Below are 11,047 nucleotides of genomic sequence, written 5' to 3'. Positions count from 1 at the left end.
CAAGGGATAGCTATGTGAATGCTGGGGTGAGGCGTTTGGCTTGGAACGAAGATGCAGATCTGAACCAAACCATATTACCCTCACATCTTGTCCATGTCCTTATCAAGCCAGGTAACAAAAGTGATTTTAAAGGTAAGAAGAACTATGACACAAACCCAGAGCAGTTTTATTATAATGATTGCTTTACATCCATGTATAAAACTTGTTCTTGTATTAACATTGCTCGCGTTGATTTGGGGAATTATTTAAAAGGGTTCTTCTCATTTCCAAGGCATTTCAGTTTGCTATATTTCCTAGATGTTGTCATCACATCTTCCTATCAAAATGCTTCACGTGTGTATTTTGTCTTCCCCATTGTGATGGTAGGGTGTAGGGGTTGCTGAAAACAGAGATAATTTTGTACTTCTTTTGTTGTCTTTTAAGGGGTCTTGGTGCAGTGCTCTGAGTCAAAGGACTCTGTTGCAGGTGTTCAACTGTGTAGATTAGCTGAGTGACGAGTATGTGTGGACATTTGTACAAATTTGGATATAGCACTAGGATAGTAGAACTTACTCCCTGTGAGACTGGAGCAAGAAACTAAGAGGGGAGCAGTTGGGGGTCTCGACTTACTGGCTTCATGAACTTGGATAAGTCACTTTACTTCTCTTGCCTCAGCTTTTCAACTCATATGGCAGAGCTAATAGTCTAGAATACAAGCCCAGAGTACAGCATTGTTGAGAGGCTCAACTAGATTAAATGGCTACATGTTTTACAAACTTAAAATGACTGGATGAACTCGGGCCTTGTGTACAGTGGGTGCTCAGCAAACATTGGTAGCGAGGCCATTGGCTCTCCCTGCTAGCAGGAGCTCAAAGCAGGGATGGGCCAGAAGCAGAATCCAAACTTTCCATAATATAGGCTGACTTTGCTTTTGAAGTCCTTCCTTTGAGTGTGGAATTTGTGATAGGAAACGGGTTTGCTTGGAGTGGTGAGGGTTGCGTGGGGTGGGGTGCAGATGATCTGCTACTTTTGTTTCCATTTTGGATTTCCAGGTTTCTGTGAGTTTCTCTCATCTTTTTCCTGTTTTTCCTAAAAGCCTGCATATATGAGTATCTTTTTTCCTGCAGGTGTTTCTAACTTCTTTTTCCTTCCAGACAGTCTCAGTAATTATTGCTTTTCATGTGGGTTCTATGACCGAGGTGAGTGATGTAATAACAGAAAAGAAGATTCCCATAGCAAGGGATAGCTATGTGAATGCTGGTGTGAGGCGTTTTGGCTTGGAATGAAGATGCAGATCTGAAAAACCATATAATATACACACACACACACACACACACACACACACACACACACACACACACGTGTCTTTTAAGGGGTCTTGGTGCAGTGCTCTGAGTCAAAGAGCACTGTGTGTGTGTGTGTGTGTGTGTGTGTGTGTGTGTGTGTGTGTATGTTTTTTGAGACAGACTCTCACTCTGTTGCCCAGGCTGGAGTGCAGTGGCGAGATCTCGGCTCACTGAAATCTCACTGAAGTCTCCATCTCCTAGGTTCAAGTGATTTTTGTGCCACCATGCCCAACTAATTTTTGTACTTTTAGTAGAGACAGGGTTTCACCATGTTGGCTAGGCTGGTCTCGAATTCCTGACTTCAAGTGATCTACCTGCCTCGGCCTTCCAAGGTGCTGGGATTACAGGCATGAGACAGTGCACTTGGTCAGATTTTTTAAAACTCAGTTAAATTGTATAAAAATGATTTACTAAAGTATATTAAAATATGTGTTTTTCACTAAACTGATGCCAATAAACTATCAGTGAATCATCGAACATCACCACTGTACAACAGAGACAGCCCATTATAACATTCCTTAAAACAGTCTCTATAACTTATATATCTATACCCCATATATACATTAATTTCTTCAATCACGTTTTAGTGTTTCTTCATAAAATCTTATATTTTAAAAACTTTCTCTTTTTAACTTTTTACATACTTCCTGCTTCGAATCCATCCACAGGTAATAACCATGCCATTTAGGCTATCTTGCTTTTATTTATTAATAAAACCATGGGTTTTATTAGATCATTATTTCTTCCTTAGCAAGAATGATTGCTGCTTGAGGAAGTGGTGGCTTAGCCTTAGTGTCACTGCTATCTTCCCAAGCCACTGGAATGACTGCTGTTCTCTAGGTCTCTCTGGGGACTACTCTGAGATGGAAAATTCTCAGCCCCAACTGGAATTTAGCCACAGAGAGGAAAAACAAAAGAAATGCAGTTTTCCAAAATCAAGTTGACGAAGACTCCTCCTTTCATTACATATCATCTCCCTGCCTCCTGAAGACTAACTCTTGGGACACTTCTTTGTGTAAAGAGGAATTATAACAGAGAACCCTGCTATGTTGGAGCTTAAGTACACAGCTCAACACAGGTAGGAAGGCAGGTGACTTGAATCCTAAAAAAATAAATTTAGCACATGAAAGCTTTTCAGCAATTAAAAAAAAAATGTTTTCTGGCTTATTGTATACATCTTTCCCATGTAGAATAGAGTTTGCCCAAATCAATAATAGCCATATGTTTACCATTTATTTTAACTTTAGTCTACACATGTATTTGACAGTTTTCTAGATCATGCATAACTCTAACTAGAGACTATTCAAGAAAAATGTCCATAGTAATTTAACAAGTATTGATATTACCTAGCATATCACTTTTGGCGAACCATTGGTTAAAACTAGAGTAAATACAGCCATCTTAGTCTTTTGACCAAGTTAAGTATTCTTTCAATTTGCCCAAGTTTTGTTTTCTTTTCTTTAGCCCTTATAGAAGGGAAACTTGCTAGATATAAAAGTTGCTTGTTTATAATTATTCTACTAGCTCTTAGGGAGAAGCTAAGGATTCATATGTCATTAAACATGTTTAATTGTAAGGAAATCTATGAAAGTCAATACATAGAATAAAACTGCCAATAGGAGTCACAATGTTTTGGACATGTCATTCGTCTTAAGGAAAACCTAAATGTCCATAAAGAAACATCCCAAAGCAGCAATGTGTTGGCATTTGTGGATTAGGTGCTATGGAATTCATTTTACTTCGTGCTCCAGTCTCTTCTTCACAAATAGTTTTTAACAATGTTAAGTCAAATGATGTTATTTCTTGGATGTAAAACCTGCAGTACTTTTCTATCTCAGAATTAAATCCAAAGTCCTTACCTAGGCTTAACAGTAAGATTATCACATAATCCATCATACAAACGGGATTCCTCTGAAAATGAAAAGAACCTTAGGGGCAATCACTCCAGGGCAACAGGTGTAAACCAGAATTGTCCCCAAGCAAACCAGGACCTAGAGGCACCTACCTAGATGGCCCTAGATGAACTAGTCATCCCTCTCTCTCATATCTCATGTTCTATCACTGTCTCCTTCTCTCTGTCCTCAATTAGCTCCAGCCACAACAACCTACTGGATGCTTTTCAAATATAACAAGCATGTCTCAGTTGCCTGGAATGTTCTTCCCCAGGATAGTTGTGCAGGTCTTGCTGTTTTCATTTAATCCAGGATTTCTACTCAAATCTCATTTATTAAAGAGACTTTTTCTGATGCCCTCCTAAACTAGCATCCCTCTTCCTCTGTTCGCTCTCTCCACCTTACTCTGCCTGATTTTTCTTCATAATACTTATTACATCCTGACATAAAATATATGTACTTTTTAATTGTTTGTTTTCTTCCTTTTTTGTGTGAGACAAGGTCTCATTCTGTCACCCAGGGTAGAGTACAGTGCCATGATCCTGACTCACCACAGCCTTGACCTTCCAGACTCAAGCAATCCTCCCACCCCAGACTATAGAGTAGCTGGGACTACAGGCATGCACCACTACGCTCCACTAATTTTTAATTTTTTTGGTAGAAATGGGGATTTCATTATGAAGCCCAGGCTGGTCTGAAACTCCTGGCCCCAAACATCTGTCCCGCCTTGGCCTCCCAAGATGTTGTGATTACAGGCGTGAGCCACTGTACCTGGTCTTTCTTGTCTAACTGGGTATGTCTCCCTCACCAGAAGGCAAGCTCCATCTGAGGATGAATTTTGTTTTGTTTATTACTGTGTGCCTGGCATCTAGAATAGTGCCTGGCACTGAGTACATATTTAATTATACTTGATCAATGAACAAATGAGTGCATGCATGGAAGAATAAGCTGTTGTTTAAAATCGGAGGCATCTTTAAGGGGAAAGAGCAACTTCCATTTACTTTTGGATGGCAGTTAAGTGAGAATGCTTGTATTCTAAGAAATAAGTGAGAAGTATCAGGAGGAGCATTACATGATGTAAAGAATGAGTTGGGGAGAAAATTTTGGCTAACGTGAATGATGAAGGTATTCTAGAAATGGCTCACTGAAATGTTTTTACAACTGATTACAGTGAAATAACTTACTCCCTGGTAATGCATATTTTATGTGTTGATAACATGTTGAATCCATTCAGATTGCCTACCTTGTGTTTTAATTCAACTTAATTTTAAAAACTCATTTCAAATTTTGTGGCAGCCACTAGATTTAGGAAATCCCTTAACAGATGATGTTGCCATCTTTTGAATAAGAATATATACCTATCAGACCATCACCTATGTGCCAGGCATTATCTTTAGTGCTTTTAAGTATTATTTTATTTAGTCTTCTCACCATATTATACGGTGTAGGCATTCCCATTATTCCCAGTTTACAGTGAGGAAACTGAAACATGGAGAGATTGAGGCAGTCTGATTTCAGGGTCCATCAACTTCGTCATATTGTGCAATGTTTTTTTTTTTTTTTATCGTTGTTGCAATCACTATTCATTTATTATTCCCATTAATTTCTGTATTTTGATAGAAATATTTTAATAGAATTTCCTGATTTCCCTGGCAAATTCTAAATGTAACCTTTTGTGATTCAGTCTACTTAAACCACTACCAGTTGTTTTTCTCTTAGCTTTTATGACAGTGTGTTTTTTATCTTGGTTATTTATTTCACTGTTTATGGTCTATCTTTTCTTACTGAAATTTCAGCTTCTTGAGGGTAGGAACTTCTTTGTTTTGCTCACTGCTATATTACCAGTGCAAAAATGCCTGGTATATAGTAAATGCTCAGTAACTGTTGGCTGCATGAATAAATACTGAATGAATGAGTTATATTAATTAGTTGTATCCTTTTACTGTATGACTCATGTGATTCAGTCAACCAATGTTTATAAGCACCAATTCCATGCCTAGCACCATGTTCCATATATGGACTTAAATGTCAAATCTTCTTCCAAGCACTTCATGTAAAGCAACTCTTAATCTCTACGGTAACTCTATGAGGTGATCTGCAAAGGTCCAAAAAATGTTGGGACATGGCTCCTTTCCAGAAGGAGCTTCCAATAGAGTTGAGAAATAACAATAATGCAAGAAAAATAATTAAAAAATGATACAAGTTTATAATACAAGTGTATTAGGCCATTCTCATATTGCTATAAAGAAATACCTGAGACTGAGTAATTTATGAGAAAAGAGGTTTAATTTGCTAATGGTTCTGTAGGCTATACAGGAAGCATAGCAGCATCTGCTTCTGGGAGGCCTCAGGAAGCTTCCAATCATGGCAGAAGGCAGGAGGTGCAGGCAGGTCACATGAGAAAAGCAGGAGCAAGAGAACAAGGAAGGAGGTGCCACACACTTTTAAATGATCAGATCTTGTGAGAACTCACTCTCATGAGGACCACACCAAGGTGGATGATGCTAAACCATTCATAAGAAGGCCATCCCCATGATCCAATCACCTCCCAAAAGGTCCCACTTCCAACATTGGGGATTACCTTTCAATATGAGATTTGGGTGAGGACAAACATCCAAACTACATCAACAAGCATTTAATTATTAAATTTTGAGTTACAATTATACTTTAAAGAAATAAGTGTCAGGCCTCTGAGCCCAAGCTAAGCCATCATATCCCCTGTGACATGGAGGTATATATCCAGATGGCCTGAAGCAACTGAAGATCCACAAAAGAAGTGAAAATAGCCAGTTCCTGCCTTAACTGATGACATTCCACCACTGTGATTTGTTCCTGCCCCATCCTAACTGATCAATTGACTTTGTAACAATACACCCTCCCCACCCTTGGGATAATGTACTTTGTGATATTCCCCTGCCTTTGTGAATGTACTTTGTATACCATACCCTCCCTACCCTTGAGAAGGTACTTTGTAATATCCTCCCTCACCCTTAAGAAGGTACTTTGTAATATTCACCCCACCCTTGAGAATGTACTTTGTAAGATCCACCCCCTGCCCACAAAAAATTGCTCCTAACTTCACCGCCTATCCCAAACCTATAAGAACTAATGATAATCCCACCACTCTTTGCTGACTCTCTTTTTGGACTCAGCCCACCTGCACCCAGGTGATTAAATAGATTTATTGCTCACACAAAGCCTGTTTGGTGGTCTCGTCACACAGATGTGCATGACAAGAAGAATATAGGTAGATATTTCAAATTTTTTAAAAAAGTTGATACTTCATCTTGGCCTCAAAAGATGGGAGGAATTTGGATAGATGAAGGGAAGAGGGGAATGATATTCCTGGATAGAACAACTGAATTAAAGTGGAGAACAACAATGACCTTTGGGGTCTGGGAATAATGGTATACATGACTGGGCGGACAGGGAGAAGCCAGCCATAGATAGGTTTGAAACCCAGGCAGAAAAAGTTGAACTAGAGGTGACTGGAATTAGTGAATTGCTGGGTGTGAATATGTGTGTGCATGTGTGCGTGTATCATTTGTAAAATTAAAGAAATGTTTTTTCCAACCCTATCATGTAGATGAAATGGGATAAAGAGTGTAAAGCACTTATTCCAGTTCCTGGCCTGTATGAAGCAGTCACTAATTAGTAGCCATTATTACTACATTAGTGGTAACAGCAGAGAAAGATTTGCCTTGAATTAAAAAAATATTTTATTTTTATGTGTATGAATTTATGGGGTACAAGTGTAATTTTGTTAAATGCATAGATTGTATAATGGTAAAGTCAGGGCTTTTAGGGTATCCATCACCCAAATCATTGTACCCGTTAGGTAATCTCTCATCATCTACCCACTCCCACGCCCTCACCTGTACAAATTTTCATTGTCTATCATTCCATTCCCTATGTCCATGTGTATATATTATTTAGCTCCTACTTATAAGTGGCTTTCTGTGTCTGACTTGCTTCACTTAAGATAACTTGCCTTGAATTTTTAATTTGGACAAATAGACTCATTCTGGGTTATCTATACCAGGTCTATCTAATTTGTCTTTATAAAGTTTAATATAGTTTAATCAATAATACTATCGATGAAGACAAACACCTAGGATCTTACATAAAAATGAGCAGACCCCACATATACTCCAGCAAAGAAAATGTGTTATTTTAATGGCATCACCATTGACAGAGTTAAAAATAGTCACATGAAAAAGTTTTCAGACTACTGACTATTTCATTAAAAATGTGCTATTTGCAACTCTACTGAATCCAGTTATAGCCTTATGATTCCCCATGGAGGATATTTCACTAAAACTCAGTTGGTATAAAAACAGGCATTTCCCAGAGGGATAAACAGAGAAGGCATAATAACCTCTGTAAGATCCTCTATAAACTTCAAAGGTATGAGAATGCCTGGAAGGTTTTTGTTTTGCTTTGTTTTGTTTTGTTTTTGGTGATGATAGGGGAGGCAGAGTATAAATAAATTGTAACTCAAGAAGCTTTCAGTTCTTTAACATTAAAAAATCCATCTTAGTGTACCAGTATCATTAGTACTATATATTCCACACTAACTATTCTTCAAGCTGTTTATATGAGTTAATGGTGCAACTTATAATTAAATATTATTCTAGATGAAGAAAACAAGGCCAAAGTTCTAAATAAGCTAGATGTGGACGGAGAGATCTGAGCCACAGGGCTTCTGTAGACAGAAGGACTAAAAAGTTTAGGAGGAAAAAAAAGAGGAACAGAAAACAAGAGCAGAGGAGGAAAACATGATTCAAGTCCTTTGAAGATTTTAAAGTCAAGAGTTTAAATTTAAAATAAAATAGAAGCCAGTTAAATTCATGTACGCAGTTTGCATTATTGATCATGTCCACCAATGTAGAAAACATTTCTTTTGTGCAACAGCTTGGACCTGCTCCATCTAATTAACAGAAAGAAAGGTCATACACACACACAGGGAAAGGCACTACTTTTGTTGCTGAATAGCTGGGTTAATCTTTTAACAAAGTCTTATATTTTTCTAATTCCCTTTGCCCTTAAACCTTGGAATTAACCACACTTCCAGCCATGTGTTCTCTCCTCTTCATTTCCCTTCTACTTTTCCCTCTGTCTGGGCCTGCAATTCCAGACATTCCATGCTACCTTCCACGCCCCTTACACAATCATCCATCCTAACTACAGCTTTGTGGACACAGCCACCCTTAGCCTGTGGTCTTTGCAGCCTGCTGCCAAAACCCTTTCCCACCTGATGGCCTTTATGCAACTTGAGGCACACACTGAGTTTCTAGCAACAGAATTAACTTTAGGTGAAAGTGCACTGAGTTTATTTTTATTTATTTTATTTTATTTTATTTTGAGACAGGCCTCACTGTGTCACTCAGGCTGGAGTACAGTAACACTATCGTAGCTCACTGCAGCCCCCAACTTCTGGGCTCAAGGTGAGGTAGGAGAATAGGATCTGGAGGCAGGGCACTTAAGGCCAATTCGTGCTGACTTCCTAAAGCTGAATCAAGGAAAAACATCAAGGTCTGGGGGCAGGGAATCTGAGGCCAATTTGTGCTGATTTCCTAAAGCTAAATCAAGGAAGAACACAAAGGTCTGGGGACAGGGAATCTAAGGCCAATTCATGCTGACTGCCCAAAGCTGGGTCAAAAGGGAAACACCTGGGTCTGGGGGCAGGGAGCCTAAGGCCAATTAACATCAACTTCCAAAAGCTAAACCAAAAGGAAAGACCCCATCTTCCCACACCAAGTAGCAAAAGTTCAAAGGCTACTCTCCCTGCAACCCTCCCCCTTTCCCAGGGCTCAGATGGAAAGGGAGAGTGCCTTGGATTTGGGCCAAGTGTGGGCCATCCCTTCATCTTCATAGGGTGTCAATTCACATCAGCCTTTAATTAGCCACGGACAAAATCCTTCATTCAGGTAAGGGATAGCCACTGGGGACCTCATAAGGCATACTTAAAACCCAGAAAACGTTGCAACACGGTCCTTATTCAGGGTGGGTCCACTCCCACACTGTGGAGTGCTTTCTTGCTTTAATCCCTGCTTTCGCTGTTTCGTTTCTGTGTTTCATTCCGTTGTTACTTTGTGCGTTTTGCTCAATTCTTTGTTCAAAACACCAAGGACCTGGACAACTCACGCTTGGCCTTCCTTCTGGTAACAAACGGATTGTCTCGCCTCAGCCTCCCAAGTAGCTGGGACTAAAGGGGCACGTCACCATGCCTGGTTGATTTTTAAATTTTCTGGAATCCTCCTGCCTTGGTCTCCCAAAGTGCTGAGATTCCAGGTGTGAGCCACCATGGCTGGCCTGCACGGAGTATTTTGAGTGCAAATCACTATTTGCTGTTCCAATTGGCAAAGTATGCCGTTCCAAATGACAAGCTATGCTTATTGGGCATTTTAGTTTACAGTATAGATATTCTGAGACACAAGTGTCAACTGTTGCCTTTTCTTGAGGACAATTAGCTAAAAACCAGTTGTGATCAGTTCATTTTGGTTTGTCTGGACCAACTATTTGCTCGAGTGGAAGGAGCCTGCCTTCAAGCTTCCAGGTCAGTTACCTCTCTGCAAGCTCTCCAGCCCTGCCATAAAATGAAACCCTTTGCAATAGTTGCTACATCATAGCTTGCTTGACATCTGCTTTCCTGAGCTTGCTCCAATTGTTCCCTTCATGGGGTCAGGTGAAGTTTACGTTGCATAGGGACGAGGATCTAGGTATGGTTTCCATCTCACTGGGGCAGCAAGCAGATGCTGAGCACAGAGGACCTGGGTGGTGGCTACACAGTTGCAGAGCAGCCATGACATGCTCTTGGAAACAAAAATAAGTGTTGAGCACTGAAGTATATGTAAAAGTACTTTTCCCCTTTGAATCAAGAATATGATCATGAACCTTAGCAAAACAAAGCAATGGTGCTGAGTCTTCTGACCCTGAACCTACTATTAAATTGGGCTAAAAGGTTTACAGAGCAAGTAGATTCATTAAAACTGTTTTTTTGCTATATTCTCTGTTCTGGCTTTGTCCCAGAGATTTCCAATGCTTCCAGCAGCTTTGGAGTGAGTAACTCTGATATGTTTGCATCTGACTTCTGACCTAAACTTTAGTGTTATTTTCAGCTGTTCTTTGACACGGAATCCAACAGCTGCTGTTTAATACCACAGACAACTTGTGACACAGGCTGAGTTTCTAGCAATAGGATTAATCTCCCAATGTGGGGCACTGATTTGAAGCTGGCTATAATTTTCCTGCACAGGAGGTGGGGCTAGGGAATAAAAATCAAGCCTGAATACAGTACAGTGCTTTCCTTTTTGTTTTTGTTTTTAATTGCAGCAAAATATATGCCTTAATAACCTTTAACCACACCAAAAAATTTTCTTGCTGCAATTAAAAGGTAACAGCAAAGCATTTTGCTTTCTCATGGTGTTGATAACTGAACTTGAAAACCCTGTTCAGTGGAGCAGAATAGTCACAAAGAAAATCTCAAATGATAGGTACCTATTTATAAATGCTGGTTGAAATATTTTTACAAAATTCCTAAGAAATCTGAGGCTCTGAGAAAATGTGGTTATTCCATCTAAACTTCATTTGGCAAAGAACAGTAAGTTTTAGAAAAGCAGATTAATCTAAAACTGTCTTTTAAGCAATTTGTGACTTAACCCCAAGACAAATACCAAAGCTTTTTTAGAGTACACTTTGGTAGTTTTCTTTGCCTGAGAGAGACTTCAAAAATCTTGAAAAGATTGATAGCCAGGTCAATGACTTACTGGTTTCAAAGTCCGTGGTTACAATTGCATAGTTTCGGTGGCAAAACTAATTTGGGTTGTC

At 39.4% G+C, this 11,047-nt stretch overlaps 1 protein-coding gene across 7 annotated transcripts in view; it reads left to right on the top strand.

Annotated features, from left to right (window-relative positions):
• The first annotated feature begins 18 nt into the window (after positions 1–18).
• LOC105499520 (coiled-coil domain containing 141) overlaps positions 19–11,047 on the top strand; it is a 263,883-nt gene continuing 252,854 nt past the window's right edge. For all 7 annotated transcript variants that reach the window (XM_011772110.3, XM_071073848.1, XM_071073845.1 and 4 more), the window contains exon 1: positions 19–132. The gene's annotated coding sequence lies outside the window, so the exon portion shown is untranslated. The remainder of the gene's footprint in view (positions 133–11,047) is intronic.

This window comes from Macaca nemestrina, chromosome 11, assembly GCF_043159975.1.
Source record: "Macaca nemestrina isolate mMacNem1 chromosome 11, mMacNem.hap1, whole genome shotgun sequence".
In the NCBI taxonomy this organism is placed as follows: domain Eukaryota; kingdom Metazoa; phylum Chordata; class Mammalia; order Primates; family Cercopithecidae; genus Macaca; species Macaca nemestrina.
Note: the sequence above shows the minus strand (reverse complement) of the source record. Positions and strands in the feature narration are given on the sequence as shown.